This window comes from Apaloderma vittatum, unplaced genomic scaffold (genome assembly GCF_000703405.1).
Source record: "Apaloderma vittatum isolate BGI_N311 unplaced genomic scaffold, ASM70340v1 scaffold19275, whole genome shotgun sequence".
NCBI classification, from domain to species: Eukaryota; Metazoa; Chordata; class Aves; order Trogoniformes; family Trogonidae; genus Apaloderma; species Apaloderma vittatum.
Genome location: NW_009715675.1, coordinates 12,816 through 21,424, shown reverse-complemented (window position 1 = coordinate 21,424; position 8,609 = coordinate 12,816).

The following is an 8,609-nucleotide window of genomic DNA, read 5'->3' as shown; positions in this document are numbered from 1 at the left end:
AGGAGTGGAAACCCAGAGCTTACGAGACACTGGCTGAACAGGAATCCCTTGTGGGTGGGGGGCAGGAGAGCAAGTAGCTGATGGTCATGGCAGCACATTTGGGGAGGTTACTGGTGGAGGAGAGTAATGTGCCTGACGGGCATGAAAAGCAAGTGGTATAACTGAGGAACTTCCTTCTGAGGGACCAAAACAGATTGTGGGGATTGCTGCATTACAGCTGTGATGTGTGGTGATGTGATGAGGCACCACTTTTCATCTGGACACTTCCTCTGAAGCTGCAGTAGTCCTGGTTTCATTAGGTCCTGCTTTTAGCAGGTATAAAGCTCCTGGGCTGCGTGTGTGGATTGCATCCTGTGTAAGCACCGACTGGCATAATGCGTTGGCTGTGCACTTTGGGCTCGGTGAAAGCCAGGCTGCCTGCTGAGTGGTCCCAGCCTCAGTCTGCAGCAAGAAAAGTACTATCTGGGGCACTATTTCAAAGCCAGACTTTGGAGACACTGCTGCTACTTGTCTGTGCCAGATCGTGGCCTGAAAGCTGTGGAAAGATGCTGGGCACAGGTCCCTAGGAGGATGCTGCAGCCTAGCAATTGTGCCCCAACTCCTTCCTGCAGGAGGGACCAGTCCTGTTGTTCTCCCGCTGGCTGGGAAGGACTTTGGGTGGCTTAGTGGGAAAACAGCCAACTGTGCAGCCAGTACTCCTCTCTGTTCCCAGCCACTGTGTGCCTGGCTTTTCCTTTCACAGGGAAACAGAAGCGTCTCCCAGTGCAGGAACTGGCAAAGGGGCTTGCAGGTAACCTCTCCTCTGTCTGGGGGCATGAAGGACTGCTGTGCTTCCTGGAAGGGATTTCAGGCGCCCCGTGCATCGGATGCAGGCTTCCTGAGCTGGGCCGTGCTGTTGTTCAGGCCACCTGGAAGGATGTGCCAGAAGAGTCTCGCAGTGTGATTGTTTTGTGAGCAGTAGCTGGCACTAGTGCAGCCGGCACTGGGTGGATGGAGAGGGACGTGGGGGCTGTGTTTTGATTTTGCTTTTCCTGTTTGTTGTAACTGGGCAGAGGTACTTTCAGAGACTGCAGGGGCAGTAAGAACTTTATTTTCTTTATTTTCTCCCTGGCATGTACAGTGACACCTTCTGCCAGTAACTCTGATTATTTTTTTTTTAATTATTTTTTTTTCCAAGAGGGCAGACAGAGAGTGGGAAGAGAGAATTAGTGTGTTGACGTTCTGCAGCTTTGGAGCACGTAAACCATGAGGTTCATTGTCTAGGGGAGAGACTTTCCTAAAAGCAGCCCCCAGTGTGTGAGCAACTGTCACAGGGGCTTTTCTTCCTGCTTCAGGTGAGAGTTCAGTGGGGAAAAAAACCCACAAACCTGAAAAGGAAGAAGCAGGGGAAAAAACCAAACCCAAAATGTACACAACCCTCTCCCCAAGGCCTGATCAGAAAATGGAGATAAATCAGCCATAAAGTCAAGTGCTCAATTAAGCCAGATGTACGTGCTTTAAAGCACTAACAGATGTGGCAGCAGTGACTCTAATGAATTGGAGTTCTATGGACCAAGTACGATGGAGGTGAGTGTGTGTGTCCCTTGCTTCCTGACAGGGAATGACACAGAAGTACTTTTGTTCTGGGTACCTGATGGAAGAAGCCCTGGGAGGGTATGTGGTGCTCGGGGCTGATGTTTCCCACTGTCTGCTTGGCTCCTGCCCCCTTGGCCCTGGGATGGCTGTGGTTACGATGCTTTTCAGTTGCGGTGGTCTGTCTGAGAGCTGTGAGGCTGGGTTAAATTGCCCTGGAGTGCTATAATTATCTAATGACAGCCCTCTACCTTAATGCTCCTAGGAGGCTGCGGTGGTTCCCTTGATGTACTCCTTCTCCAGACCCTATGCCTGAGGAGTTACATGCCCTTAAATGACTGCCACATTTTATTTTGCAAATTTGGAGGTTCAAAAATGCAGCAGAAAGCTGTGAGATGCTTTCAGATGTAGAGAAGATGGTAATGGCCAGGTAAAACCTGTTGTTCACATGCTGTAGGAACACCTGCAGTGTGAGTGATGCTTGCTGCAGAGCAACCAGCTGGATTTTGCTTGGGGAGGCTCACCTAGGTGAGGCTTATACCATGTGCAAGGTTGGTTTGGAGAAAGACTTAAACATCAGTATGCCACATGCCAGCTGAAGCTGTCCAGCATTTTGGGGTGAACTCTATGTGAATGCCAATCCTAGTTAAAGCCAGGGGATTTCCTGGCATTTTCCCTCAGGAGCTCGGCGTTTTAAATTTTTTGGCTTTTTAACACAAGCATGAGTGGTTTTCTCTAACTTGGGGACCACCCTGCCACTACATATCAAGTGCTCCCCCCTTTATTTAAAGGACTCTTTGCCACAAGCCTGGGTATCTTCCAAGCCTTTGGGTGGTTGCTGGATCCTCCCACCAGGAAAGGGATGCCCTCAGGTGCACAGCAAACACACAAGAACACTTGTGCTGAGCTTGCTGGCTGGATGTATGTCAAATGCTCTCTGGAGCTGTTTGAGTGGGAAGGTGACTGCTGCACACCTGAGCCTCCCTTCCAGGGCTTCAGCTGTCTTATCACATCTGTCTCAATCACTGTGTTTTGTGGTGTCTGCTTTTTAAGCTTTGCAATGCCTCCCTCCTCCTTGGGAATGCCGCTGACTGATGTTCCCCTTTCTTTTCCTCCTTACTCTACCACATTTTTATGACTCTCTTTCTTCCTGCGTTTTGCTCGGTGGGAGTCTGCATGCTCCTGAGGTTGGAGCTTGGGCAACTTCATGGGTGGTCCAAAATAGAGAGTCGTTTGCAAACAAAGTGAGATCCAGCCCCTTTTTCTACGAGGGCAGGAATCCAAAGCAGAGACAGCAGAGCAAAGCAGTGGGCTGCCTTGCACTGCTTCCCTCCTACCTGGGTGAGAGGAAGCCTCTCCTTCTGAAGGCCAAGTGACATTGATCTGGTCATGCTGTAGGCTCTGGAAGTTGAAAGTCACTGAAGGACTGTAAAGTAACTTGCATGTGCATGGCTGTTGTATGGGACTGTTATCACAGAACACCCAGTTTGCAGCAAATTGCTGCCTTCTGGTAGCCTGTCTGTGAGTCTGAGCCCTTCATGGTGTTACTGCATGTGTGTGCATGTCACTCAGCAGTGGGACAAATCCACAAATCTTGATTTTGGCAAAACTGCAGTTGACTTCAGTAGCAGTGTTGTACCAATAAAGACTTCATGCCTGACAAGTGGCAGTTGCTTTATTTCAGTAAATGTACAGAGTAAGATAAATAGCAAGTGTGCATAATAAATACACATGCATAACCAGGTTGAGTCCCTTGTGGTGAACATGAAAGTTCAAACTCAGCTTTGCCCCTGCCTGGAAGAAGGATAAAACAAGGGTTAAAGAAACGTAGCAAAGTGACTGAAATACTGCCTCAAAACCAAAATGTTGTGACATAAGCTGAAACAATTGCTATGTTTGTTTAGCTTGAACATCAAATGGAAGAAAAACCACACTCTGAACCACCTAAGCTGGAGCTTGCATGTGGGACATGGTGACTTGGTAATAGCCCCCATGAGGAATGTCTGTGAGTGCTGGAGGCAATTGGGTGACACTGGTGAGCAGAAGAGACAGCTAAATTACAGCAGATACTGCCTCTTTCCACCTACAATTCAGTGCTCTGGTTTTATTTGGAGGCACTTGTGCTTTGTCCCTGGGGAATGCAGTCTCCTGAGGAAAAAGCAGATGTGGGATTGGCTTCAAGGGCTGGTGCTTGGCTAGGGGATTGCATGGGGACAGTAGGTCCAGCAGACCTTGAGATGACACTAGTGGTAACTGCTGTTGGGCTCTGGCAGGATTTCTGAGGAGAAGGTAGGAAGGAGTTACCATAATAGTGTTTTGAAAAAGGCAGACTTTGAGGAAATGTGCAGTGAGATTTGGGTGGGTTGTGAGAGGAGCCCTGGGCTGAGCCGCCGTCTGGAAAACTGACTGTGGAAAAGTGAGATGTTATTTAAAAACTAGTAATACAAATGGCTGAAGTTCATTCCATTTGCATGCAATAGTCATAATAACTGGAGAAGCCAATGTGGCTGAGAAGGGAGTGGAGCAATACCAGAGATAGGCGAGAGACAGCTCTCGCAGGCAGGGTGGGGCACTACTCTGACCTTTTGGGGGTTTTAAGTCTTTTTCACTCGTAGCACTTTTTTTTTCCTCCTGATTTCGATGCTTTGCCACCTTTCTGCAGGATGGAAGGTCAGAGTTTTGGCTGCTCTGTACACAGCCTTCCCAGAAGTTGTGCACAAATACTCTACCGTAGGCTCCTCTGGTCATGCCTTGTCCAGAGCCGCTTCTCCACCAGCTGCTGATCGTGATGGGGATTGTGAACAGACACCAACGGGCACAGCTGGCCTTCCAGAGCCAGGGGACATCTTTCTAGTGAGCTAAGCCATCCCTGAGGAGCCAGAACAGGCAGAAACCATTGCCAGAAACAACCACTAGACTGTCTCCCTCAGCTTCTCATATGAGAAAGACCACAAAATTTCCCTCAGTCACTGCTCCTTGAAGCAAGACCTCTTATATTTAGCTAAAGCACCTTGTCCAAGAGACACATGACGTGTGTTTGAAGACCCCAATGGACAGATACGAGTTGTTCCTGCAGTAGCACGTCTTTTCCTTGGTGTAGGTTCAAATGGGTTTTTGACAGTCTGTCTCCAGCTAACTTGGTGTTTGCTTGTCACTGCCTGCATCTGGAAAGGTAATAACTTTAAAGTGGGAGAAGAGTCTGAACAGGTCCTGTATATTATGCTTTTTCCAAGAATGTGTGAGAGAGGCAGAAATGTTTAGCGTGAATTTGGAGAAGAGTTTCTTGTTTGTGATTGTATATCCATCAGATCATTGGTCCTTCGTCAGCCTTTTCTGGAGGGCTGCCGTGTCATACCTGGGAATCAGCCTTGTTAAGATTTGCAGCTCCTGTGACTCTGCCAGCCTCTGGCTCTCCTGCAGGAAAGAGGTGTAGCATCCCAAAGCCAAACAGAGATCATCTAACTAATTAACATCAAGGCACCCTCATGGAGGCAGTGGTAAAGAAAGCTCTTCTATGCTTGCATAGTCTGCGCTGTGGGATCCAAGAGCCCCAATGGGCTCGGACTTGGGGTCAGAGATGAGCCTATTTCCTAAAATGGAGGGAAATAGTTCAAACACCAGTAGTAAAACCTGTAGGAAGTGAACGAGGTAGTCTTGTGGTCTGGTTGCATTCTGGAAATTCATAGGAACTGAGGATTGAGGAGCTGAGCTTATACTAGAAGTCAGTGCAGGCTTTTTGGGGTGACTGGGGCACTGAAGACCACGCAGATGCATGTGAGTGACTGGGGAAGGAGAGCAGAGACTTGGCCTGGTAGGAGTAACAGCTCATTTTGTTCAGGCAGAAGCCCCTAATGACTAAGTAGCAGCTACTATGGGGATTTTACAGATGGGGTCAAGGTCAAATTGTGAAGCTGTAGTGCAATTAATTTAAGCTTGGAATTGTTTTCAAGCTAATTCATTGGGTTCAGCTGGGAAGGTTGCAGCTTTTGCTGAGGCCTAATCAGAGAAGTGTGTTGAAAGGGCTGAGACGGTTCACTAAAAAGGGGGAATGCTTTAGTGGTGGCAGGGAGCTCGGAGAACCTCACTCAGCAAAACCGTCCAAACGTGTTAAGATCTTTCCCCTAAGCCAGCTGCCTTCACACGTGTTGAAGTTAAGCACATGCACAAAACCGCTGTTATCAGCCTCAAGATGAGACCCTCTGGCTCCTTAGCTTTTACGTGAGTCCAGAGAGTCTCCGCTGTAGGTGCACGTTGGGATGCTCAGCAGCACTATGCTTGGGGGAGAAGGCGGGGAAAGAAAAACAGGATTGCAAGTGGAAGTTGGGTTACATAAGAAGGGGACTTGAAGTGTTCCCCTGCATTTTTCAGGGACCTAAACAGCGTTTTTCCCTTATTGATCCTGGCATGTAGTGAGTGGCTGGTGCAGGAAGGAGCAGGATATTGCAAACAGCTCTTTCAGGCTGGTTGTTGGCAGAACGAGGGCTGGAGCAGACCCTTCTCATCAGGGGTTTGTGCTCTGCTGGGCCCTGACAGAGTGGGCTGGTGATGTGCTACAGGGCCCATCAGTCAAATCTTTTGCAAAGAAAGCTAAGAAAACAAACCCTACTATTTTATCTTTCTTCAGCCTGGCTGCACGTTGCCGTGAAATGGCGGAAGCTTACTATTTTTGAGAATTGTATTCGCGTTTGAGATGCAGTTGGCATTTAGTGACGTGTTCGTAGATATATCGGGAGGTGGAGGGGGAGGAGAACTAATAGGGAGACAGGCAGTCATGCAAACACATGCACATGCAGAAACACATAGAGGCAGGCTGTGTTATTGCACAAGTCCTGTATCCTTGGGAAACCAGTCTACAAACATGACTTTTTTTTTGGTGAGTTTTTTATTTCAAATAGTCTTTAAAAAAAAAAAGCCCTAGGGGAAGGGACTTATCGGTCCCTCTTCTTCCCTCATTTGACATTGACTCCATTTCAGTATCACTTCTATGATTGCCCCAGGGTGCCGGAGGAATTTGTGTGCGGTGGGGCACTGGTACACTGCAGGGGAAGGGCACTGTGCAGTGGGTAAGAGGATTTTCTCTGGCTCTCACCTAGGTGGATGGGGGAGAAAAAGTTCTCTCTTCAATCACCAGGCATGGGCAGAGAAAAGAGGCAAAGCAGGCTGCTGAAAGCTGTGCTGCCTTGAGTCAATGTCCCCAGCACTTCGGAGGAGCATAAAGCATTTCCTGCAGGATGCCGGTGTCAAAGGAAGGCACTGGGTGCCCCTTGGATCACCCCACAGTGCCAGTTGCTCAGGGCAGGGAGAGGAGCTTGCTAAGCAAGCCCTGGCCAGAACATGCTGTTCCCTCCCCAGTCCTGCCCTCCCTGCTGGTAGAGATGGGCTGAAAAGATTTCAGAAATAAAAGGTGTTTGCAGAGCCCCAGGGCTCTCGGCCCCAGAGGATCTCAGAGCGGACAGCTTATCACAGAGGTAAAACAAGCTCTTGGAGACTGACGCAGGAATTTTCTGGCCATGAATGTGCAATTGCCTCGTTGTTACTGAGAAAATTGGTGTGATGAAGTAACCCTGGGGAGTGTAGGCAGGCAGAGGATCCCAGGAACCTGCCCTGAGGAGCTCCTTGGCAGATGGAGAGATGGTCCACGCTGATCTGCAGCTCTGTGTCTAATGGGAGCTAAGAGTTCGGAGATATTTGGGAAACCAACCTTCATGCCAGCCCTCTAAAAATCTGAGTGGCACTGGCATCTCTGGGCTGCCCAGGGATGCTGGCTCTCTGTCCTCTGCAACCAAATCCAGTGCTTAAACACCCACATGTTGCCTGTGTAGAACTGGATAAGGCTAAGCAGAACAGACTGCTGGGTGGGGAGAGGACACTGGGAGGAGGTATTACAGGGTCTCTGTAGTTGAATTCAGAAAGGGACCATGCATGACTTTTCCCTGGTTAGGCCTGTCAATGGTTATTAAACCTAGTCTAGATGCAACTTTTGGCTTCTGTACTGCTGATTACTGGGAGGGGAGCTGGGGAGGGATTGCTGTGTAACTGTGTCTTTTTTTCTGCTCTTCCCTTGACCGTCTATGGTTGGCCTCTGTGAGAGATGTCCTGGGGTAGGGGGGTTGCTTCTGTACTTCACATCCCCTTTGCATCCCTTCCTCTCTTATCACTCCCTCTTCTACGCAGCCCATTGCTCATGTTCCCTCTGTGGCATTTCCCCAGTCATGCCTTTATTTATTGATTTATTTTTTTATTTGAAGTGAAGAGTGACACTTGAGTGGCTGCTTCGGTTTCATGTGTCTCTGGAGAGCTGCATCCAGCCCAGCTTGATTGTGCCCGGGGCCAGACCACATACTGGTTCCCTTGCGTTTTCCCTCTGCTGCTGCCTGATGAGTGCTGACGGATGCTGTGCGCTGGCTCGGTGCTTTGCTGTTTGGCAGTGGTCATCAGCAAACCCTGGGTCCTTTTTGGGGTAGGATGGGCCAGAGGGCCTGGGGGGGACTTCGTTCTTGGCAGCTCCCACTGCGAGGAAATTGCAATGCCAGTATAATCCCTGCTGGCAAACGTTTTCTGAGGTATCCCAGCTCCAGGTCAACAACACCCACATACTGCACAGGAACCTTTGCCCAAGGCCCTCCTAGAAATACTTTGCAGACTGATGAGGCAGAGGTCACCGGGTTGTGGTTGGGGCTTGTCTGCTACTTTCTCACCTCCCTACAAGTAATTCTCTGGCCATAGCTGTTGTGCCCGTTAAAGGTCAGGCCCTGTGTGCTCTCAGGCTGCGAAGGACAAGTGCAGGGTTCCTGGCAGCGCAGCACAGGCAGCTCCATTCCTTGAAGTAAGTGGCAAGCAAAACCCAGAACAGGCACTTAAATCAGCCTGAGATGGTAGAACTTGTGGCCGCAAGAAGCTGTAAGTGTTGGGGCTGCGGGGAAGCTAGATGAGACAGGCAACACTCACTGGATGCTGCATTCCCGCAGCCCCAGCTGTGCTTGCTCCTGTGCACGGTGCCAAGGCAGGAGGACAGGCTCTTGGGTTTGCTCATCAAT